Consider the following 26,137-nt stretch of genomic DNA (forward strand, 5'->3'; position numbering starts at 1 on the left):
ACAACATTGCATCTCGAACGGTATTTGGGGTGAAAATAACCCGGTGTACACCTTAATAGTAGTGTACTTTATGGTGGTTCATTGAAAAGCTCAAAGTAGCAAGCTCGAATTATTACAAGAGCAAACAAACATGCCTCAGTTATAATTTCAACACCAATGGTTCATCGTTAATTGCAAAGTAACTAAAATTGTTAAGTACTTGGTAAGCAGTAATCCATACTTCTAAATTGACTCAGTCTAAGCATGGGCGGAAAATCCGTTTCGCGGGCGGATTTTGCGGATTTTCGGTAAATTCGCAATCCGCGAGATTCGCGAATCTCCCGCAAAATCCGCAAATCCGCGAGCAGCGGATTTTATGGCTTGCTCGTACTGTTCGCGTGAGTTCGCAGCTTCCCAGTACAACTTCGCGCCCCGCGAATAAGCGCTAAATTGCAGAAATACGATCTTAGCAAAACTGAAACTACTTACCAGGTTCAAAAGTTCAGGCTCATCATTAGTAGCCATTTCCTGTAGTGCTTCCTGAGGGGCCCCTCCAGAGTTCAGTTGCCTACTTGCAACTATTATGTGACCCTGCTCTGAACCTCAGAATAGTTACACATATGCCACAAAGGTCCTGAATTACAGCTAAGGGAGACAAGCAGGAGCCAGGCTGGAAGTTCAAATCCATTAATCAGCCCCTAATTCATTATTGTCATTTGGGGCAGGGCAGGTGTTGTAACTAATTTTGCAACAATGAAAGCACTTAGCAAGTGCAAAAGATCACTAATCAGGAAGCACTAAGGAAGCAGGTGCCAGCTAAAAAAATATTCTGTGACACATTAATCAGCCCCAAATTAATTCAGGTCACTTGAGGCAGGGAAGGTGTGCTTTGCTTTGCCGAAAATAATGTACACTGGACAACCAGAGGGTGCGGTGATGAAACAGAGGGTGGCATGGGTGGGCCAGAGGGTGGCATGAGTAGTCAGAGAGTGGCAGTGGTGACAGAGAGTGGCAGTGATGAAGAAGAGTGTCCCAAACAGGCTGGACACGTAGAAACAACAAGTTCGCAAAACTTGCGACCCGACAGGTAAGTTCACGTTTGCGAAATTGTACAAAACCCTCGCGAACTGGCAGAAACCCGCGCGAACACACAAAAAAAAAATCCGCAAATTCGCGAGAATTCGCGGATTTTGCGGATTGCGAGTTCGCAAATCCGCAAAATTCGCGAACGCGAGATTCGCAAAATTCGCCCATGCTTAACTCAGTCTCACAATACATAGACAGTAATTTTCGAAGATAAAACATAACTAACCATTGATTAGAACGGGTTATAATTAATTGAATAACAAATTCCTGTGTTATCACACATATCATGTTTAGGTGATTACATGGGTGGCCCTCGAATAATAGTGTAACTACTGACAATAGCACCAAGTACTTGCCGTTCCAAGCCTTAACAACGTTCTCAATATCTCCCTTCGTTAGTAGGTTAAAGGAGTACCATTTTATCTGGGCATACGGTAACTATGAAACAATGAGCCGTGTCACTGAAATAAAACCATGTCGGTGACTAAGGTCTAACAGGACCGCTAAATTCAGGTCAAATCTTAGTCTAAAAGAAAGGTAACACAGTAAGTAGCTGCGAACGAAAAGGGAAAGGTTGGAGTCATTACCTGATCTTAATGATCGAGGCGCGTGGTCTGAAAACAGGGAAAAAGGAAAAAGAGGGAATTGTTGGTGCATTCAAGAATAACGCTACCTCGCGTAAATAATAATCATGACTCACTGATTAACCAAACTCACCGGGAAACCGGTGATAATTCCAACCCGGTCCTTATCGGGTGGTTTATTTATTTGAAAGGTAACGGCACCAGTCGGTATGTCCGGTTGCCGTCAGCAATTTGCTTGTCTGCGAGGTTCACAGCGGAAAGTTTTTCATTAATCGGTATTCAGGCTGGAAGTTTAGAAATAATAATAAGGGTATCAATAATGGGGTTCCTCCAATGTGAAATGTGTTCACAAGGAGAAGTGGTCTATGCTTAGAGCGACAGGAATCTTACCCGTGTTCAGCCCGTGATACAGCCTTCTACAGCTTCGGTATCGGTCTCCAAGTGCAGGAACAACGATAGCAGTTGTTCCCGCCCCTTTTCAACGCGCAAGTCGCGAGAAAAGCTAGAGCTGGATTGGTTCATGGCCACAGAGAACACTCTTCGTCTCCAGTTCTGTGCTGGAGTGTCTTGTCAAAGAGATTAGAAAGTAGATGCGCTATCATTTACATGGACCAAGGTTCTTTTTTATGCCTTACCGCCAATTTCCCTACTGTTGAATGGGATGTACGTCAGTACAACGCGATCTTTTAAATCGCGGTACTTTACAACGCGGTTATTACAACGCAAGTCGTTACAACGACTTGCGTTGGAAGGCGTGGATTGTGGAATATTATAATTTTATATTCCAACACCAGTCCACGTAACAGTAGGGAAGGAGTTGGAATATAAAATTACAATATTCCTTAACCAACAGCGCCATCCAGAGCAAGTCGTAGTAACGACTTGCGTTGTAATGGCAGCATAGTAAAGGTCGTGCGGTGTAAACACCGCATTGTAAACGACGTTTACCGTTGAATGCATTAAGGAAGGGCCAGGAGGATCAGGCAGATGTTCTTCTGATGGCTCCATTTTGGAAGCACCGGTCATGGTTCATACTTCTTCTCCAGTTGGCAGTTCAGGGTCCACAGAGGATACCACAGTATCCCTATCCTCTGAAAGGCAAACCTGTGTTCAGGCATCTCTGATCCATCTCCAACTGGGGCCAAGGCACTTGAAAGGGCAAATCTGGTAAGCTGGAGTTGTCCTCTGAAGGTAGTGGAGCTCATAAAACAATTTAGGCCCTGACTGCTCGTATCTCTTATTCAAAACATGGTAACATTTTGAGAAATGGAGTTCAGCCGGAGACCTGAACCCAGTGTCTTGTGTTCCAGCCTAAGCCTTTAGAAGTGAACATCTGGGGTTCTTAAACCCTGTTGGTGGATAGATTAAGACTTTTTTCAAATAGGACCAGTGATGCATTCACCAACGCCAGCACGTAACCTGCCATTTTGCATCACAAGCACTCCAAAAAGCTTCATTTGATCCATTGGAGTAAGCAGATATGCCTTGTACAAAGTATGGTTTCCATGTTGGAATTTTTCCAAGGAGGTGAATTGGGGATCTGCGAGCCCTGTTAATATTAGAAACGCCTCTTAAGGATGTTTTCGAACAAGGTGATATTAGTCCTAAATAACCTAGAAGTGAAAGGGCATTGGAGATTTATTTTGAAAAAATCAACCCTTTCCATGTATTTCTTTTGGAACCTCTGTGATGGGAATAAAACCCTCATGGTCAACGTTGAGGACATGGATGAAGCCAACCATCATATTGTCTTATGAGTGCCAAGAGAAGTCCCTGTACAACCAGGGAATATTAGGTAGAGGAGTATCAGCTCCTTGTGGCATTTGTATGTCACAATGAGTGACTTATGCTTTGCTGCCACATAGGCCACCTCTCGTACCTTCATTGGGCACGATGTATCGCAGTTTGGGGCAGGGCCTCTCCTTCGTTTGGTACTGCGGTATTGAGAGCACTATTAGAGCAGGGATAAAAAGAGAACAGACCTTCATATGAGACTGCAATGATGTATAAGTCTTTCTTAAAAGTAGGGGGAGTTGAAGCTGAGTGCTTAGCTTTGAAATCAGCTCACTCTTAATGACTGTGCCCAGGAGAAGGATGAGAAGGTAATGCCAGGTTACTCACTGGTAATCTTCATTACTCTAGGCCTAGGCCTTCCGCTTCACAGTCTAAGTTTCCCTACTCACCCACCCAGAGGGGTGGAGGTTACTGTCAGCTAGGCATGGGCGGAAAATCCGTTCCGCTCGCGGATTTTGCGGATTTTCGGGAAATCCGCAATCCGCGAGATTTGCGAATTTCCTGCAAAATCCGCAAATCCGCGAGCAGCGGATTTTGCTCGCACTGCTCGCACTGTTCGCGTGAGTTCGCGCCCCGCGAATAAGTGCGAAATTGCAGAAATACGATCTAAGCAAAACTGAAAGTAACTACTTACCAGGTTCAAAAGTTCAGGCACATCATTAGTAGCCATTTCCTGTAGTGCTTCCTGAGGGGCCCCTCCAGAGTTCAGTTGCCAGTTGAAACTATTATGTGACCCTGCTCTGAACCTCAGAATAGTTACACATATGCCACAAAGGTCATGAATTACAGCTAAGGGAGACAAGCAGGAGCCAGGCTGGAAGTTAAAATCCATTAATCAGCCCCTAATTCATTATTGTCAGTTGGGGCAGGGCAGGTGTTGTAACTAATTTTGCAACAATGAAAGCACTTAGCAAGTGCAAAAGATCACTAATCAGGGCGCACTAAGGAAGCAGGTGCCAGCTAAAAAAATATTCTGTGACACATTAATCAGCCCCAAATTAATTCAGGTCACTTGAGGCAGGGAAGGTGTGCTTTGCTTTGCCGAAAATAATGTACACTGGACAACCAGAGGGTGTGGTGATGAAACAGAGGGTGGCATGGGTGGGCCAGAGGGTGGCATGAGTAGTCAGAGAGTGGCAGTGGTGACAGAGAGTGGCAGTGATGAAGAAGAGTGTCCCAAACAGGTTGGACACGTAGAAACAACAAGTTCGCAAAACTTGCGACCCGACAGGTAAGTTCGCAAATTGCGAAATTGTAAAAACCCTCGCGAACTGGCAGAAACACGGGCGAACACAAAAAAAAAAAATCCGCAAATTCGCGGGAATTCGCGGATTTTGCGGATTGCGAGTTCGCAAATCCGCAAATTCGCGGATTGCCAATCCGCAAAATCCGCTCATGCTTACTGTCAGCCTCAATATCCAGAATAAGCTTGAGTAACAGGAGGGCTTCCATTTTCTATTGCATGATGGGAGAGGAGCAACAGGAAGTCATCTAGGGCGGGTGGAGTTTAAGTTTGGTTTGGTTGGTGAACTTCTGCCAATAAGGAGGGAACGCTCATTTGTCTGGAATGCGGTGAGGAAGACCTGGACTGGTTGTAATGAAGATTACCAGTTAGTAACTGGGCCAGCTCCATTTGCTTTCAGCACAGTAAGAGGCCAGCAGCAATTACATTTGCATGACTGGAGCAGGGTTTCTCTCAGAATCACTCCAAGTTGTGGCTCTTTGAAAGATGCAAAAACAACGTCATGACCAAGTGTGAGCTCATTTAGCCATTTAAACCATGTAGCCGGAGGCCTAGTGAGGGGCAGACCGTTATTTTAGCAGGGAGATGAGTCAGTGGCCACACATACACAGTCACTCACACAAATGCATTCACATGCATGCGCACCAACCCATTCACAGTACTCACTCAAAACTACACATATATGCATACATTCATACATACATGCATGGAAGCACCAAACATAAAAAAATATAAAGATTACCTTCACTGCAACTCTCAAGGAGGTCCCAGCAGGGTTAGGACTGCTGCCTTCTCTCATTGGCTGACCTTAAGTCAGCCAATGAGAGAAGGAGCAGTCACTCACTCGGCACAGAGTGGGATGAGGTCACTAAGGGTTCTGAGCCCACTCTATTCTGCGACTATGTGTGACTGATTGACACTCGGCCCGGGTTGCTTCAGGGCTTAATACTGAAGCTCTCAGGTACAGAGGATGTGGTCTGATGGCTAGATTGCTGCTGTTGGAGCTGGGAAACTAAGGTTCAAGCCTCGGGGTCGTGTCCACATCCTGTGATTCTGGGCTAATCACTTAATCTCACCGTGCCTACCAAACAAATGAATGTGTCCTTGTGTAAAGTAACTGGTGCTCATGTAAATCCCTCCAATACCTTCGGGTTGAGTTTGTGCTGTATAAAAAAAAAAGGCTATCAGTGAATCCCCCCCCACCGCACACAAGGGGGAGGGCCTCATTTTTGCCTGGTTGAGGAGGTTACACTAGGGTCACCAGACATCCCGTTTTTTTGGTGAAGTGTCCCAGTGTCCCGACACTTTCCTCCAAAATGCATAAATGTCCTGGGGCCTCATTTATGAAAAGTGACTTATCGCTGCGTGAAAAACAGCGATGCGTCACTTTTCACTGAGCACTCCTTGCGACACCAATGATGCGTCATATTTAATGTATGACGCATCATGTCGCAAGGACTTACAGATACGTCAGTATTTCTGACGCATCTGTAAGCGCAAAAGTGACGCATTGCTGTGTAAAGCAGGAAGGCAATCAACGAACGAAATGACCTTAAGTATTGCCCGGCGATGTCGCCTCTTATCCCACAGAGTATGAATCAATGAAGAGGCGGGCGCTGGAGACCGGAAGGCAGGAAACAAAGGTTTATTCTCTCCGGAGGAGAACACATCAGATCAGACCAACAGGGAATCTTCTCGAGGTGCTCTAACTGCATCTAGGAGGCCTGGCCTCTTATACACGCATTTATGGCAGGAAGACATTCTTTATTATAATAAAGGTACTTTGAAGTATGAAAGACATCCCTGGAATCTTCCGCTTCGGATCCGTTCCCACACACCCTTACAGTGAGAATCCCCTCCCCAATCATAATACAGGCTCGTCATCAGATGACAGGAACAGCAGGGCATTCCGCCGATTCCCGGAATGCGTCCGGCGTGACGGATCTCATGGGGTGGGGGCCTTGATCTACTGTAACTCCTTTGAAGAGGGGCGATTCTTTACAGTTGGGGCCATAAACTGCATCCACAGGGCTAGGTGATAGCCTGGGACCGGCCTGGACAATCGGACACGGAGGAAGAGGGGTGTCAGAGGGTGCGATAGTGAATAGGAAGAAAGGGAGGTGTCGGGCAGGCACGGGGTGTGATTCGCAGGGAAGAGCAGCGTAGATGGAGGGGTTTTATGGCCCATGCATGAGGGAGAGAGAGAGCGGGGGTGGCCAGTGCGTGGGGGAGAAGCTTACGAGGGTGGGGAGCCGCGCTGGGGATCGGCGGCGTGCAGAGAGTGGGTCTGACCAAGGCATCTAAAATGGCTGCCGTGTGTGACAAAAGTGTGGCATTGGGAAAAAGGCAAGATTGCGCAGACAATGTTTATCAGCACAAATTAATTTTCCACAGTCCTCCCTTTTAACATTTCTCGCCAACTTGCTAATTCGGGTCGATCCCCATAATGCCACGTATTTCTGCATCATACAAAGCTTTCATGTGTTCAGTCTGTAAGTCCAAAGTCTTTGGGCAAATGCAATTTGAAAATAACGAACACAGAGGAGGCAAACATTGGATACCCAAGCAACGCCCGCATAGCACCACAATCGGAATTAGAATGAATGTGAACAACCTCCACCCCCAGGCTTTCAGTGAGTCCCAGAACCAGCTCCAAAGCGACCATCCTTCTTGTTCCTGGTGTACTTCAGATGATAGTCTATGGAGGTGTTCGATGGCCTTGTAAACAGAAGGTGAATTGTCTGGCACGTAGGTGCAGCAGCTGGACCCAATGATGCTGCATGCTCCTCCTCGGTCTGCCAGAACCACGTCTAGAACGAGGCGGTTCTGAAGAGTCACCAGGCGGACTGCCTGAAGCTCTGCGGTGTTATTGGTCAAGATGCCGGCTGTGATGTTCATGGTGGTTTCAACTGCCTGAGTCAAATGTCGGATGGCACGTCTGTTCGCCATCGGACCCCAGAATGGCACAAGTCCCTTCGCGGCATCCAAGAACTGTGCCCCTGTAGAGTCGTCCTGGTCGATGTCCCTTGCATGCTTTTGCCGGTGGTGGCTTGCCGGGGCCACATACGTAGGTTGAAGAATGAAGGCAATGTAGCATGTGCCCCTCCAACCTTTGGGGAGCCAGGTGTATGCTTTGGTGCCGCAAACAAAGTACATATTTGAAGAAGTAACAAAGGAGGGAGGGTCGGATGAATCCAGTGTTCTGGTGATGGCGCAGGCGCTGTGGCTCACCAGTTGCGTTCCCAGGCCTTCGATGCACACAAGGCCCGAGACTTTGACGACAGACAAGGCCACAGTCAGAGTGGCGGCTGTTCGTTTCCGGAGGTAGGAGAAAGTGGGCCTGGCTGGGTTATGGAACACCTGCATTTCCACTCGCTCTTTGGCAGGGATGTCCATGTGAATAGAGGCACCAGAGGTCAGAGGGCAAAAAGAAGTAGCGGTTCGCCCAGTCTTATTCAGCCATACCCCGTGGTAGAAATGTGAAACAGTTCTTTCTGAAGTGGCATTGTCTTTAAAGCTCTCTTGCAGAAGGATCAGCCAGGCAAGACAGGAGCCGTGGATGGAAAAAGGCGAAGGAATGAATGGGATGGAGTGTCCAGTTGCGTGGGGCAGCAGCCCGCAGATCCAGCAATTTGTGGCATTAGCGGCAAGGTTGTGTTGGTGCAGCAGTTGCACAAAGGAGTTGTTCCAGAACTCCCTGCGCCTTTCTCGGAGCTGTGGTGAAAGGGCAATCAAGAAGTGTTCCTTGGTAGTTGTCGGCAGTTCAATGGGGAGTAACGTTTTGTGAGCGGGTGTGCTTTCTTCGATGATCCAGAAGGTTGTCATGAAGAGGAGGCAAAAGAGAAGGGTAATAAAAATGGCTATAGTCTTTGACCTGTGCAGCTTGTCAGTCTTTGGGTTTCGGTAGGTCATCTTCGGATATCCGGTTGCTTCCATCATTGGGGAATCGGGCGCTTCCATCATCTTCAGAGTGCTCGGTAGCAGGCAGAACCACCGACTTCCTCTGACTTCTCTTCAGGCAACCTTGAGTGTGTTAGGCTACCGCTCTGAGATTTTACCTAGTCAGTGGTCTGCTTTGCCGAAGCTCCTCCCTTTTTACATAGGTTGTACCCTTCTCTGGACGGCACGGTGGGATCGGGAAACTTTGCCAGTTCGAGTGCCTCTGTGTCGGTGTAACAGCTCAATGATGGTTTGTCTTTTGTCAGGAGCTCTTCTTGAGTCGTGATGTCTTCTTTCGTCGTCAGGGTCGATGGGACGCGTTTACAATGGTGCGCATGCACCTAGTGACGCTTGCCTTCTACTCGAAGGGCTGTCCGTGTAGTGATTAGGACTTGCCAGGGGCCCGTCCACCGAGGTTCCAAGCTTCTGGCACGCTGGAAGTTGCGGATCAAGACGTGATCCCCTGGGCGAATGTCGTGTCCTGGGCCCCTGGAAGCGTCTGGGATGGCTTGCAGCACCTGCTGATGAATGACAGTTAAGGTTTTAGTGAGGGTGTACAGATAGTCAGACATTAGGACGTCTGGGACGTCATGAATCGAAGTTGGCCTAGGCGCGGCCCAAATGTTCATTGGTCGCCCAAATACTACTTCGTAGGGGGTCAAGTGGTGCTTAGTAGGGGTGGAACGCATTGATAGCAATGCCAATGGGAGGGCATCAGGCCACTTCAGTCCGGTGGAGGCAACAATCTTAGAGATTTTTAGCTTGAGTGTGGCGTTGTGTCGCTCGACCAGGCCTGCAGATTGGGGGTGGAAGACTGCATGAAATTTCTGTTTTACACCCAACCCTTTTAGGATAAGTTGGATAACTTCAGCTATGAAGTGGGGGTCGTTGTCACTCCATAAAATCCGACAAAGGCCATATCGGGGGAAAAACTCTTTTAACAGGACTTTGGCAGTGGTCATGGCAGTGTTGTCACGTGTGGGATAGGCCTCCACCCATTTGCTGAAGGCGCACACGACAACAAGGACGTACTTCAAACCCAGGCAACGTTCTAGCTGAATGTAGTTCATCTGTAGGACTTCAAAGGGATGGTCGGGGACCCCGAACCCACCCCGAGGGACAACAGTTCCTTTCCCTGGGTTGTGTTGCAAGCAGATTAAGCATTGCTGAACTAGGCGTCTAGCAGAGTCGGGAATCTTGTCGTTGTGCCAGACTCGGGTGATGAGTTCAATCATGGGAGCAGATCCTATGTGTGCTGGGGAGTGTGCCATAGTCAGTATGGGGATCAAGTAGGAATTGGGTAGCAGCCATTTGTTTGTGTCTTTTGTCAGCCAGCAGCCTTCATCATCTTTCAGTCCCACCCGTGCCCATTCAGTCAGTTCTTGGGGGGAGCAGGCCATCTGTATGTCCCTAATGTGTTCTCTAGCGTCCTTCCATTTCTCCGTCTGTGACCTAGTCACGTACATGCGTGTGGTCGTCCTATTCTCGGCTGTGGTTCGGGCAGTGATGTCAGCTAGTGCGTTCCCTTGTCCAATGAGATCCGTCACTTTCTTGTGCGCCTGGCATTTGATCACCGCTAACCGCTTGGGGAGGAGGACTGCTTCGGTCAGGGCAGTGACTAGATCTCCATGAAGGATGGGTGTGCCATGTGAAGTCAGGAATCCCCTTTCTTTCCATAAGAGTCCAAAATGATGAACCACCCCGAAGGCATACTGGCTGTCAGTGTAAATGTTTGCAACTGTGCCTGCTGCTAGGATGCATGCTCGTGTGAGGGCAATCAGTTCTGCTGCTTGTGCGGACCGTTGGGTGATGCGGGCCGTCTCAACTACCGTCCGGGCTGTGGTGACTGCATAGGCAGCCGAGGTCGTGCCGTCGGGGAGCTTAATGCACGAGCCATCTACCCATAGCTCTCCATCAGGGTCTGGGATAGCAGTGTCACAGAGGTCAGCTCTACTTCTAGTTTGTTCATCCGTGAGGGTCACACAGTCATGCATAGGGGACACATTGGGGTCTCCATCAGGGAGAGGCAACAGAGTGGCAGGGTTCAAAGTGGTACATCGTTTCAGTGTGATGTGGGGTGCAAGCAGAGTCAATTCGTAACCAGTCAGTCGTGCACTAGTCAGGTGCTGAGACTTGGTCTGGTTCAGGAGGGTGTCGACAGCATGGGGGACCAGCACAGTGAGGGAATTCGAAAGTACAATCCCCTCACTTTGTTGGATAGAGACGGTAGCGGCAGCTACCGCTCGAAGGCAGGCGGGCAGAGCTCTGGCTACGGGGTCAAGAGTGGCAGAAAAATAGGCACAAGGGCGTTGTTTGGGACCTATGGGTTGTGTTAGGACAGACAAAGCGCACCCCTCCCTTTCGTGGGTGAAGAGGGAGAAGGGCTTGGTGTAGTCGGGGGTTCCTAGGACAGGGGCTGAGCAAAGGGCATCTTGTAGTTCTTGAAAGGAGGATTGGCATTCAGGGGTCCAAGGGAGTGGGAAGGGGACATCTTTCGCTAACAAAGAGAGTAGAGGTTTGATTATGAGACTAAAGTTTGGCAACCACTGCCGACAGAAGGACGTGAGGCCTACTAAGGAGCGAACTTGTTTCTGAGTTTTGGGAACAGGGGTCTCTAGGATGGTCCGGATCCGATCGGGTGTGAGCTTCCTCCCGTCTTTGGACAGGAGGTGGCCTAAGTATGTCACCTGGGGTTGGCAGAACTGCAGCTTCTTCTTGGAGACCTTGTGACCGTTCTCCGCGAGGAAGTGCAGGAGTTGGATGGTGGCTGTGATGGCAAGTGGAGTAGTATCGGCAGCCAGGAGAATGTCGTCGACATACTGGATTAACACCACTCCGTCCGGGAGCTGGACTGCGTCCAGCTGCCTCTTGAGAGCCTGGCTGTAGATGCTGGGGCTCTCAGTGTAGCCCTGGGGTGCTCTACAGAATCTATTTGAACGGGCCTTTAGGGTGAAGCCGAAGAGGTATCGGCTGTCTGGATGGATGGGGATAGAAAAGAAAGCATTTTTGAGATCTATGACGGTGAAGACAGTGGCAGTGGAGGGGATCAGGGTCAAGATAGTGGTGATGTCGGAGACTACTGGGTACTGAGGTACAACTACTTTGTTCTCCTCTCGGAGGTCAATGATGAAGCGATAAGCCTTCTCATCTCCCTCGCCTTGCTTCTTAACAATGGGTAGGATAGGGCTGTTACAGACGTTACTGACTACTTCCTCTACTACTCCTGCATCGACTAAGGACTGAATGATTTCTACCAATGCCTTCTCGCCCTCGGGCGATATCCGATACTGTGGGAGCTTTGGGAGCATAGCGTCTGATCGTACAGTGATGTGCACAGGGTCTATCACCATGCGTCCTACGTCTGAGTCGGTCTTGGCCCAAAGGTACAAGGGTAAAGTGTCTAGTAGGGACAAGTCAGCATCAGTGATGGAAAAAATGTGTCGGGTGGGACAAGACCTGAACAGATTCTGGTTATCGTATAGTATGACTCGTACTCCGTCTGGAGAACACCGAATGGTGGCTCGAAAGTGTTTCAGGAGGTCAAGACCCATAATGGCGTCGGGGGTGTTGGAGGATAGCAGGAAGGTCGTGTCTGTGATGTTGTTCTCTAAGTCAAAGGGAATCAGTGCAGATAAGGGATTAGTAGAGGGCGTTCCATCAAAGCCTATTGATGTCACGTGTGAGCCAGACAAGGGTGCCCTTGGAATCAGTCGTTTAGATAACGCACTACGTGTTGCCCCAGTGTCCACCAAAAATGGGGAATTCGTACCCAGGACCTTAGCAGTGACATAAGGACCTTGCTGGTCAACACAAAGCTCGACTGGATCCCTCCCTTGCCCCTGGCTGTCCTATGCGAAGTCATGGGCGTTTTCGCAATCGGACTGCTGATACTGATTCTGTCGTGGGCGGTCAAATGTGTTAGGTCGGCTTGATCTGTCATAGTTAGCGTCATTGGTGTGTCTCCGTCCCTGGTCCCTGTTCCTTTGTCCGTTTGTCCCGTCTCTAGCCTCTCGGTTCTTGTTCGTTTCATGAAGAACCGGGCATTGCGACTTCCAGTGACCGTATCCTTTACAAAACGCGCATTGGTTTTCGTCTAAGTCCCTTCGGCCTGCATAGGGTACAGACGTTCGTTCTCTGGAGGGTGTATTCTTAGGGACCGTCGACTGGTAGTTTCCTTTGGAGGGTTCCCTACCTATCGTCACCCCCTGCAGTTGAGCTATCATGACCCTCTTTTTCAACTCCTTCTTTTTACGTTCGGATGCCCTGTCGTTCTCATTCTTCTGATGCTGATAGTATTGGGCCATCTGGAGGATAGACGTGGGTTTAGAGGCTGCCCAGCTGCTTTCGCTCACTTGCAGCTTTTGAGAAACCTCTTGCACCAGACCCTTCACAAAGTTCTGGACGAACAAGTGATGTCCGGTTGCAGTGGTCATATCTTGGCCGCTGTAGTCGGAGAACACCGTTTCGAACCTAGAAAAGTATTCCGAAGCGTCTTCTTGTGGTTTCTGTCTACAGGCCATCACTATTGACCAGTCTATTTTCTTCTCGGGAATCAGGGTCTTGAGCTTCTGGACGATCTTGTTCGGAAGTTCAAGAATAGCCGTTACGGGTTTCTGTCCGGCTCCTCGTTGCTTGTCGATCTCATTGAGTTGTCTCCAGGTATATCCGAACAGCTCAAGGTGGTCGACCTTGCAGATCTGCTTCCACACATCAGCTGGCAGACATAACCCGAAGAACAAATCGATGTCCGCTAGGGTCATGATAGTGGAACCTAAGGCTGTACCTAGTTCAGTGTAGAAGGCAGTGGGGTTTTTTCGTAAATCGGGCAGAGATTTTCGAAACGTCAGAATATCCTGCCGATCCCATGGTTGGTAGACCCAGTTGTACACTACCCTCCCTCTTGCATCCGCGTGGCTAACATAATCGTGTGCTCCCTGACCTCGTGGGGGAACCCAGTAGGGGGCAGCCTCTCTAATTGGCATCATGGTGCTAGGTTGTTCTATTCGTGGTTCGGTCGCTACAGGTGTCGTAGGTTTAGCTTCCACCTCTGATTCATTGAGGTGGCGGAAAACCTCAAGTGTACGCGCAAGGAGGTCTGTCTCATCACACTCGCCCTCATCCCCGATATCAACCTTTCTATACAGAGTCGTTAGGCTCTCGGGACCTTTATCTCGATATCGGTCCTCATAAGCATTTAGGACATGATAACACAATCGTACGACAAAGTGTCGTCTGTGGCTTCCCGCATATGAGTGGAATATATCCATGATGTGTTCCTCACTCTCCTTTCGTTCTACTAGTGTCCTGACTACCTTGTCAATCCCTGCTCGCTCATCTTTGCCCAACCTGTTCGTTCTCGTGGGTTCTGTCTTTCGGGCCTCATGGTCATCTAACATTGCTGCTTGTTTTGTATCTGGTGCGAGGGGTTCGGCCGGCGCGGAGGCCATGGGGGCCGAGGCCCTGGCGCTACTCTCGCCTGTGCTTGGGGGCAGCGAGTGTTGCGCTGAAGGTTGGGAAGGGGCATATGGAGGGGGCATGTAGATGATCGGAGGACCTAATAAGAGATCATCGTTGGCTCGCTGTTTCGAGGGTAATTCGGGGTAGAGCGCAGAGGGTGTTCTAACAGGACACTGACTCGATGTTTCGGTTTCTCGTTTCCGCTTAGCTTCCTCTCTCTCCTTTAGTTCTTCCTCTAGTTTCTTTGCGGCTAGGTGGGCTGCTTTACGTAGCTCCTTGTCTAACCTAGCTTCCTCTTTCTTCTTTCGCTGTACAGCTTCTTTGCGCCACAGGCCAACGCTGTCTAGCATGGTCGGTGTCGTTCTGCGAGTTTTTAGAACTTCATCTAGTGCATCTAGTTTGCTTTCTTCAAAGGATCCTATCAGTGGCCACTGACTCTGGGGTTCCTTCTTCGTATACCTGTGCCATAATTTGCTATATGCTATAGCGACTAGTCCATGTTTTGTGAACATGTCATTGTTAGGGGTGCCTTCCAGTGGGACTGGATGATCCACCTCTAACAGACGGTTCGGGCTGAACCAGCTACCACTCAGTGGGGAGAAGATAGGCATGACAGATTACAAAGGGGGACAAAGGTCCGCACTACCTATCCTTCACTACCTGCAAAGACTAGACGGAATATTGCTATTCTACGTTGTTTGCAAACAGTGAATGCTTCAAGAGAACTAGATCCAAATAAACAATCAGTGGGGAGAAGATAGGCACGACAGATTACAAAGGGGGACAAAGGTCCGCGTTACCTATCCTTCACTATCTGCAAAGGGAGAGAGACTCTTTCCATCCCTCACCGTTTGCAGACAGGGAATGCCTCAAAAAGGAGCAGCTCTGACAATCAAAGAAAAGGGAGCTACCCTGACAATCAATCAATCAAACAAACAGTGGGGAGAAAAGATAGGCACGACAGATTACAAAGGGGGACAAAAGTCTGCGTTACCCAACCTTCACTGTCCACAAAGGAAGATAGAGTGTTTGTACTCTTCCCCGTTTGTAAGCAGCGAATGTCTCAAAGAACCATCATCGTTTCACAATTTGTCGTTTTTACACGACCTTACCCGGACCGCATGGGTTGTTTCTCGTCTTCCGCGTCCAGCGCCCGATTGTCCTCCAATCTCCGATATTGCCGCGGCACTCCTGATGGTTCCCAGTCAGGACCGTGGATCACTCGAGAGAGGTCGGTTCCGAACCAGTGAAGTTCGGATGATCGGCTGTCAGACGAGGGTCTATCGGACAGGAGCTCTCCCGATCGCTGCAGTTGTTCACTCTGTCGTCAGGACCTCTCCCACTGGATCCACGTGTCGCTGATGGGCCCCACGCTTGGGACGCCAATTGTAAAGCAGGAAGGCAATCAACGAACGAAATGACCTTAAGTATTGCCCAGCGATGTCGCCTCTTATCCCACAGAGTATGAATCAATGAAGAGGCGGGCGCTGGAGACCGGAAGGCAGGAAACAAAGGTTTATTCTCTCCGGAGGAGAACACATCAGATCAGACCAACAGGGAATCTTCTCGAGGTGCTCTAACTGCATCTCTGAGGCCTGGCCTCTTATACACGCATTTATGGCAGGAAGACATTCTTTATTATAATAAAGGTACTTTGAAGTATGAAAGACATCCCTGGAATCGTCCGCTTCGGATCCGTTCCCACACACCCTTACAGTGAGAATCCCCTCCCCAATCATAATACAGGCTTGTCATCAGATGACAGGAACAGCAGGGCATTCCGCCGATTCCCGGAATGCGTGCGGCGTGACGGATCTCATGGGGTGGGGGCCTTGATCTACTGTAACTCCTTTGAAGAGGGGCGATTCTTTACAGTTGGGGCCATAAACTGCATCCACAGGGCTAGGTGATAGCCTGGGACCGGCCTGGACAATCGGACATGGAGGAAGAGGGGTGTCAGAGGGTGCAATAGTGAATAGGAAGAAAAGGAGGTGTCGGGCAGGCACGGGGTGTGATTCCCAGGGAAGAGCAGCACAGATGGAGGGGTGTTATGGTCCATGCATGAGGGAGAAAGAGAGCGGGGGTGGCCAGTGCGTGGGGGAGAAGCTTACGAGGGTGGGGAGCCGCGCTGCGGATCGGCGGCGTGCAGAGAGTGGGTCTGACCAAGGCATCTAAAATGGCTGCCGTGTACGACAAAAGTGTGGCATTGGGAAAAAGGCAAGATGGCGCAGACAATGTTTATCAGCACAAATTAATTTTCCACAGCTGGAGTGTGTCACAAAAGTGACGCAACTCCAGCAATGCGTCCTTTCACATGGGGAAAGCCCCATGTGAAAGGGCTTGCGTCAGTCTTACGCCTGCTGTGAGGCAGGCGCAAGATTTTGACGCAACAGCATCCTAAAAGTGACGCAGTGAAATCTCATAGATTTCACTGCGTCACTATTACGAGGCTTTTTGCGGGGGAACGCCCCCTCTGCATACATTATACCTGACGCAGGTATAATGTGGCGCAGGGGTTTAAAAAGTGACGCATCTACCTAGATGCGTCACTTTTTAAATATGGCGCAACAAGGCGCATTTTGTACGCCGCTGGTGCGTCACAAAAAGTGACGCACCGGCGGCGCAAAACTGACGCAAGGCCTCATAAATAAGGCCCCTGGTTTTTGGATAATGGCTGGATTGAGCATAGAAACGTCCCGGTTTTAAGTAGTGAGTGAGTTGAGCAAACGCACTGGTGTTAAAAAAAAATTTGCATGCTCACTTCTCACTACTGGATGGAGAAGTTACGGCGTGACGGTTCTCCAGGTGAGGTTGTTGTGGGAAAGGAAATCCTTTAAAGGGAGACATTTTTTCTCGGGATTTTACTTTTCTTTCTACTAGGCAGCAAGAATTCCTTTTAAGTTCATACATTGCTCGAGTCTTGTGATGGTTTGTGCTGCGAGGGCACATCCTTGGCTGCTGATGGATCGTGGCTGGAGAAGCTCTGATAAGGAGGTAGGGCCCTGACTTGCCGGTGCTGTCAGGGCTTGGGAGGGGCTGTGCAGGTTGCTTCCCATCAAAGCCCCTTTCGCTTCTGGCTGCTGCTTAATTCTGCTGCAGTCCACACGCTCGCTTTAAATGGCAGAGCAGGGCCACACTGGTGGCTGGCTGGATCTTGGTGCAGGCCGTGACTTCTGACTCCAGTGAGCAGAGCAGGGTCTGGCTTGTGTTTCGGACATGCTGTTGCCCCAATGGCTGCCACAATTACATTCTTGCTGTGTTGTTTCCACCCCTCTATAAAAAAAATCTGTCCATTTGTTTAAACTTTCTCGGGCACCATTCTGATTTGGATGGGGTCTCAACGGTTGCCATCCTACCCAGAGACGAATATCGGCAATTTCATTTTACATTTACTGTAAACAAAAAACATCTACTATAATTTGAACATTGCCTTTCTGTGTTTATTTACTTTACTTAGCTATCAGCTGTAACATAAAAAATGGTGATGCAGAGAAAAAAAATGCAACCATAAATAGGAACTTGCACACACCAGTAGGAGTGGATCCCTCTGGGCTACATAAATAGGTCAAAGCAACTCTGCTGTTTGAAGACTATTTGTTTTTGTTTAACAAAGATGCTGCAGGGGGGCTTACATGATGGTTGGATGTGTCACAGAGGCTTCTTCAGCTGCTAGTGGTGGTTCTGCTTTGTACACAGAGACCACATATAAAGCTTGTGTCATCCATCACCTTGTGATGTGGCATTCCACTTCCCACAAAATGTAGTGCTTTGCTGCCACATAATTCCAGTGGCTCTTCATCTTATATAGCGACCATTAATTAAACAAGCATGTTAATCAGTGCCTAGGAAATATTACAAAAGATATGGGCTACAAGGTATAGGAGTCACGTCATCCATACTGCTGGCCATTATATGTTAAAAGTGTCTGGCCTGGAGAAACAAAGGTGCTGATTTGCTGCGTTTTCACAAATAGCAGTAACTAAAGTTACTGAGTTGCATGAAATGGAGGCAGTACAGTAGGACCATACCTCTGAGATCTGGCTCTGCTGCTCTATCCCTAGCGGTGGAATACATAAGGCTGCCTTGCACCAGTGCACACACCTTTGCGCTACAGTTCAAATGTGTGCTTGTGAACCATAGGTTTTGTATTGGAAGGGTCACCCGTCCAGTACAAAATATTATACTTTGACAAAGTAAAATACTTTTCCCACTGGAGATTACCATAAAAATCCAAGGGTGATTGCATTGAACCCCCATGTTCACCCCCTTGATGCAAAGTAGCGTTTACTGCCATTTTACTTTATGGATACTTTCCAATGCAAATCAGGATTCACGATGGAAAGTAAAACTCAAGGCAACTGTTTGCGCTGCGTTTGTGTCACTTTTGTGACAAAGTTTACAGTAAAAAAAAAAAACTCATTTGTCATCCTTAATTCTTCATCTGTGTCTGTGGAGGGGGCTGTCATTGTAGTCCCCTTTCTATATCTATGACAGCTGTGAAATAGTCCTACTTTTATGTCGAAGGTTGCTACAAAATGTAGTCCTACTTCTATGTCCATGACCTGTCCTGGTTTTTTGTTTTGAGAATCTTGTCACCTTAGGTCATACCCACGGGGCTGTGAAATCCTCAGCCTGGCAAAGTTCAGCTCAGGCAGCCACGAGCATGCACATTTAGAGTATGTCTAGCTCCTGGCTGCCTGATCTGAACAAGAAGAGTGTCTGTTAGGCTGACCTTTGTTCAGCCTGACAGACACTCTTCTAGTGGAGGGCGGGTGGGGGACATGGCCCCTACGGATAGGCCGCAGCTGGTGCTGCTGGCATTTCATTTCAGTTGACAACCCTCACACTTTCTGCGCATGGAGAGCTGCAGCTACATTCTGTCTCTTACGGTTATCATCTTGATCTGTTCCATGTAATGCCCACACAGCTCAGTATTCCTTCTGTTATTGGGGATACCTAAGCCCATAGCTGTTAAAGCTGGTAGAAAGACTGATTTCATCACCTTACCTCCCGAGACCCAGGCCTGTGAAGGAGATTGCTGGCGCTCGCTTTGTAAACACTGGCAGGTATTTACGATATAACATCACATGGTGAATGAAATTAGACTTATAAATGGGCAACTTTGCCCGGAGGCATCAAGGCGCCTACTAAAAGAAATGAAAAACGAAAAGGCAGAACCAAAAGCTAAGGGTAGGCTTTACCAAAAAGCCATGTTTTCAGGGCCTTTCTGAATGGTTGTATTGAAGGTAACATCCTGATTTCTAAAGGAACAGTGTTCCACCATCTTGGAGCCAGATTGGAAAAGGCTCTGCCTCCCCATTTAGCTCTTCGCACTCGAGGAGCGGTGAGGAGCAGTTTCGCCGAGGAGCGAAGGTTCCTAGTAGGAGCATAAGGAATCAGGAGATCTTTTACACCTCCAGTCTCTTTCCTGTTTAAGGCACCGAACACCAAGCATAACACTTTAAATGAAATCCTGGCGTCAATGGGAAGCCAGTGCAGAGATTTCCTGGCGGCGGTCGCTGACGACCTTTTCGGAAGGTCCAGTACAAACTTCGCCGCTGCATTTTGCACCGATTGAAGACCTTGCAACAGGCCTTTGTTGGCTCCCGCGTATAAAGCATTGCAATAATCAAGCCGAGATGTTATCAAAGCTACCACAGTTTGTTTCCGGGCTTGCACGGACAGGTAGTGCTTGATTTTCCGCAGGATTGCAATGAAGCCCCAGCAGGTGGAGATAGTCCGCTTTACTTGAAGGGCCATGTCGAGGGAAGGGTCAATCATAACCCCCAGGTTTCGTGCTGCCCTTGTTGGAGCCGGACACGCCCCCAAGGATTCGGGCCACCATTCCGCCGACCAGATTTCTTCCTTCTCGCCGAACACAAGGATCTCCGTCTTTTCGCCATTTAGCCGCAATGAATTGTTAATCATCCAATGGGCGACTGCCTCCATACAGAGTCTAAACTTGGAGGCAGAAGAGCTGACAGGCTGGGCGAGGGACAGCAATATCTGCGTGTCATCGGCGTACGACACTACCTCCATCCCAAAAGATCTAATGAGCCTGGCCAGGGGGGTCACGTAGATGTTAAACAGGGTCGGGCTTAACGCCGACCCCTGTGGAACCCCCCACTTCAGCGGCAGGGATGGTGACAGGAACTCTCCCAGCTTCACTCTCTGTTCCCTCTGGTCCAGGAAAGAAGCCAACAGGCTTAGTGCATGCCCCTCCACCCCTATCTCCCTCAGACGAGATGTTAACACGAGGGGAGACAGGGTGTCAAACGCAGATGTAAGATCCAGAAGGATCAGCAACGTACTTCCACCCTTGTCAACTGTGGTGCGGATGTTGTCAAGCACCACAGTCAGGGCGGATTCCGTGCTGTGACCCTTCCGGAAACCGTGCTGCGAATGATCCAAGAGACCAGAGGAATCCAGAAAGGAATAAAGATGCTGGTGTAGATGGATTTCCAGCATCTTTGCCGGGGCTGGGAGCAGAGAGATGGGGCGGAAATTTTTAAGCACCTCTGGGTCCAACAACGGCTTCTTCAAGAGCGGCTTCACCACCGCTTTCTTCCATTGGGAGGGGAAGATGCCATCCCTCAAGGCCTTATTCATGATCTGAAGTAGCGGGGGCAGAAGAGTTTCCTTGCATCGTTTGAGAAGATGGAGAGGACAGGGATCAAGAGGTGAACCAGACTTGGTCTTAGCCAAGAGGACTTCCAGTTCCTGTAAGGAGAGCAAGGGAAAGCTAGACAGCGAGGTCGAATTCGCAGGTCTAACAGACCCCGTGAGGGGAGGGATCTGAGAAGTAGAAAGGGTAGGTGAAGATGCAGGAGACCTTTGGAGCTCAAGAGCCGAGACAATACCAGCAATTTTGTCATGAAAGAATTTGGCTATGTTGTCACACAGCTGTTGTGAACTAATAACAGGATCAGGGATCTTCAGGGTAATCAAAGAGTCAACGATGTTAAAGAGCTCTTTCGGTGAGGTGAGAGCCCCAGTAAGGTTTGAGAAATATTCCTGCTTAGTTCTTATGACCTCAGCCCTATATTCCCTCAAAAGAATTTTATGAGTCATCCTGTCCTGCATATTCCCACTAGATCTCCAACAACGTTCCTGCTTTCTGCAGGCTTGTCTTAATAGCCTTAAGGACTCGGCATACCAAGGAGCTGACGGCCTTTTTCTAGCAGTGTAACACAAAGAAGGAGGTGCAAGCTCATCCACAGCTGCAGAGGTGACATCTTCAAACCTCCGTACCGCAGAATCTACGTCCTCGTCCCTCGGAGGTGCTAAGGTGGAGATTAGTGGAGCCAGTAAATCATTGGTAACCTTCCTCAAATTCCGCCTGAGTTCCATTTTTCTGGGACCCTTCGGGATATTATTAGTGGGGGTGGTATCCAGTTGCAGCGGGATGGCAAAATGATCTGACCAAGAAAGCGGCACAGGTACATCGGCTGACAAACGCCTATCGTTTGAGAAAACCAAATCTAATGTATGGCCCGCCTGATGGGTGGCACCCTTAACTAATTGCTGCAAGCCGCATGCGGATAAAGTGTCTAGGAGACAGAGAGTGTCTTTTGCCTCTGAGTTTTCTAAATGAAAATTCATGTCTCCCAGAACTGTAACGGACTCATAGCCAAAATAGGGTTCTAAAATACTAAGCAAATGCTGAGTGAAATCCACTCTAGGCCCTGGAGGTCTGTATATAAGCACGCCCTTGAACTGGATGGTGTAGGATGCATTAATGGAGAAATGCAGGGCCTGGATGACTTCATGTGGAGCTGATAGAGGTGTCGTATGACACGAGTGGGAGTCCCTGTGCAGGATACCAAGCCCTCCACCAGTACGACCCACTCTGTCTAGCCTGACTAAGGTGTAACCCTCTGGGACTGCCTCAACGAGATCAGGCCCGGAAGAGTCTTTCGCCCATGTTTCCGTTATAAAGACCCAGGAGGGTTTGTTTACCACAACATAGTCCTTAAAAGAAACGTTGTTCTTGATTAAAGATCTAGCATTAATCAAATAGCCATGCTCTCTACTTGTGTATAGAGGAAGATTAACTAAAGGAATTACGTTAGAAGGCCGGCGAGAAGACACAGCAACAGAGCAACAGGACCTAAAGCATCTACAGGTGGGAGACGAATGCAGAACCTCAGGGGTGAGCGTGTAATGACAAGATAGTCGAGCAGGTTTCAAATCTAACAATACCTGATCAGAATACCAGAATCGGCTAGCTCCACTCTCATTACCACTAGGCGCCCCCTCGTCCAGCTCGTCCTTAGCGCGGACGGGCCCAGACGGGCTGGACTCTGGCGTAACTCCGGCGTTACTGCGGCACATACGTCGTGCGCATGCGCCGTGCGCTAGCATCCTCGTGTTGAAATAGGGCTCAGGCTAGTCAACCTGACTGCTGGAGCGCTAACCTGCAATGGCCTCAAGCGTCCCTTTCTGACCCCTAAAATGGCATGGAGGGTAACGAGGAGCGCGCAGGAGACCCGCAAAATCGCGGTGAGGACACAATTTAAAGTGCAAGTATGTGGAAAGGCAATTTAAAAACGAGGTTACTATTAAATTATTTCAAATCAAATACAAAAACTGGAAGTTTTAAAATCACAGCGCTTTCAGCAGAGCGGTTACACGCAGCGATGGGTTGCCTTATCAAGGCTAACCTTACCTATGTTCTGCCCTTAAATGCACTACGCGCTTGCCTCAGACCAGTCAACCTGACTGCTGGAGCGCTAACCTGCAATGGCCTCAAGCGTCCCTTTCTGACCCCTAAGATGGCGTGGTGGCACTGTGAGTGAATTTTTAAGCATAGTTCATTAGTGGAGTATTTAGTGTTTTAATATATCGTAAAAAAACTATAAACACCGGACCTAAAAACCTGCAGTTTAAAGCAGTGCTTTAAATGGAAAAAAATAAGTGCAGGTACTCACCAAATTGAGATGTGGGCTATTAGGTGGCGTTAGGGAGGGGGGGCAGGGTGATAGCGGCGGAGCAATTGGGTGGGCTGCAGATAGTGCTAAGGGACCGGGCTAGAGGCACACATTTAATTTGATTGAGATTTAATTGGTGTGTAGTTATGCACACTGCAGACAACACTCCCTCATGCAAGAACACACACAGGGACATAGAAGCACTCGTGCATGCAGATTCATTGATGAAACCTCATGACCGAATGCAAATCTTCATTTAAGATTTTGTTTAATTGGCGCTTTTCCAAGGCCCTAAGAAAAAAGTTCACTAACATTTATTTTCTGTCATAAATATTTTACTTTTACTTGAATGTAAACCCCTTTTTAAATTGTTTCCAGTGTAATAGCGCCTTGGGCCTCACAAGCATTGGGAAAGTGCAATAGAAATCAAACATACATAACACAATATCACTAACTTTCTTGTTCAATTACATTTTAAAGGAAAGGTATGTATATTATTTCCCCTTTTTTTATAAGTTAAGCTCCGACAATGTATGGCTGCAGTGTGTTTATTAGTATGGAGAGGGGCGACATTGCAAATTGGGCCTTTCATCTGACCCCCACCAAGTCTTTTACTCCTTGTAGGGTTGAAGAGAGCTGGACTGCAGGGGGTACAAGAAGAAATTTAAAAAATAAACAGAGCTTCCTCCACTTTTCGAAGGTGTTTGGATGGCCAGCAGAGCACAGTGTCCAGCGTGCAGGTCTGTTCAAAGAATCCTGTGTGTCCAGGAGGCTGCAGCACCGGCCTGGAGAGCACAACGGAGGGAGGGGCTTTGCTCAATTAGCAGATGGTAAAGGGAGATTAGCACTTCACAAAAATGCTTTACAAAAATGGACTGACTCCCCAGCTGTGTGTCACGCTTTTTTAAAATACCATATTGCACTGAGTTGGCTTGCTGCCCCTTGAGTACCGGTACTCTCTTTGGACAAGAAGAAGTTCCGGTACTGAAGCACAGAAAATGTTGAAGTGCCGGTACTCAGTACCGGTGAGTACCGGCCCATTTAAAGCACTGGTTTAAAGTGAGGTGTGGGTTGTGCAGGCTGCAGTGGACCCGCGTGAAATACCTTCGGCCCTGGCCCTTCATTTTTTACAAGTTAAGTATATTTTTGTACGCTTCCCTCCACCAGGGCGTGTGCACAAAAGTGCCTTTCTCCTACTGATAGCGGTTGTTGACATTAGGATAGTTGTGTTGCTACAGCAGACATGGCTCGTGCCTCTTCAGAACATAGCCGCTATTGCTGCACCCTGTTGCACAACTTTGCTGTACGGAAGAAATATTTCCCCATCGAACATCTTGTCAAAAGACAATTGCAGAGCTATATCAACCACCGCCCGGAGGCCCGCTTCCTGTTGGCAACCAGGGCCGGACTGGGAACCGAAACAGGCCCTGGCAAAATGCTGCCGGACCCCCTGGGGGCGAGAAGGGGGTTCAGTCCGAACTGTGTCCTACGGCCGGTTTCGGCCGATTTTGCTACAGGGGGGGCGATATTGCTGGGCCCCGGTAACAAAAACGGCCCCCAGGCCGTTTTTGACCAGCCCCCATCCTATCGGCCCACCGGGGAAACGCACGGTGACCGCTACGGCCAGTCCGGCCCTGTTGGCAACATTGTGAGCGAGGACTGAAAAGGTGTTAACATTCGATGCACCTCAAAATCATTCGCAGGACAGCAGGTTACCACATTTATTTACTAGGTTATTCATAATTGTCATGTGGGCCTGCGTCCCAGGTGGAGGCATTTCTAACACCTTGTGCGGCAGCATTTTGTTTTCCTTTGATAGTCAAAATGAATCATCCTGCAAACGCGACAAAGCAAATCCATGCTTTAGACAAAATATTTTCGAAGTCTGTATCTGCCTACCTACCACGAGCTACAAGTCAGAAAAAACAGGTGAGAGCTCCCTGGTGACGCAAGACAGGAAAATCTTAAGCGGGAAATGTTTTAATTATCTACACACTGGTTAAAAGAGGAAACTAAGATTAAATCCCCGGGTGTTCTCTGGAAGAGCTGGGTGTCATTTGGACGTTTTTGAGGGGGACATGCACTCAGTCTTCCTCGTACTGATCTACAGTGGCTATTGCCCCCTGAATCTAAGCTACGCACAACCTTTTACCTGTGCCCCTGCCCCTGTGGGGGGGACTGCCTATCTGCGCTCCCAGTGCTTAATTTGTAAAAGAATAGGTGCCGGTTCCAAAGCTTTGCTTAGAAGCCCAAGGCCAAGAAATGTGGCACCCTCGCGGCTGCTGGTGAATAATATGTGTTACAGCCATCAAATGATAGACGGAATTCTGACAATGCAAACATTCTCCCCAGTCAAAAGATCTGGGTTAAATCTATCGTTCTTTTGCCCACTACGCCACCCCAGTTTGGACCCAGCCATAGGCATATCAGTCTTGACCCTGTGCCTCATGGGAACAGTCCAGACCGAACTGCCAGGCCAGGTCCTCCCTGGACCAGAAACAAGCATCCTGGGACTGGTTTCAGAGTATGTCACCCTTCTTCAGCCAGGCTAGCTTGAATCCAGTGGCACAGTGAGCAAGGGACCCACGTCTGGGCATTCCCATCCCACTAAGTGCGAAAAGTGTTGCAGCAAACAAATGATGGAAGGAATGCTGACAATGCAAACATTCTCCCCCAGACAAAAGATATGGGTTAAATCCATCATTCTTTTGCCCATACGCCACCCCAGTTTGGACCCAGCCATATGCAAATCAGTCTTGACCCTGTGCCTCATAGGAACAGTGCAGACCGAACTGCCAGACTAGGTTCTCCCTGGACCAGAAATAGGCATCCTGGGACCGGTTTGGCTGATGAGGGCTAAAAGCCAGAAACCGGCCCTAAGATGCTTGTTTCCAGTCCAGGGAGGACCTGGCCTGGCAGTTCGGGCTGGACTGTTCCCATTGGGTGCAGGGTCAAGACCGATTTGCATATGGCTGGGTCCAAACTGGAAAGGCATGGTGAGCAAAAAAATGATGGATTTAGGCCCAGATCTCTATACCGGGGTGAATGTATGGCATTCTTTTGCATTGTCCATTAATTGTTCTTTTTGCATTTCTCACCCGAGTGGGACACGGTATGCTCTCCAT

This window comes from Lissotriton vulgaris, chromosome 8 (genome assembly GCF_964263255.1).
Source record: "Lissotriton vulgaris chromosome 8, aLisVul1.2, whole genome shotgun sequence".
In the NCBI taxonomy this organism is placed as follows: Eukaryota; Metazoa; Chordata; class Amphibia; order Caudata; family Salamandridae; genus Lissotriton; species Lissotriton vulgaris.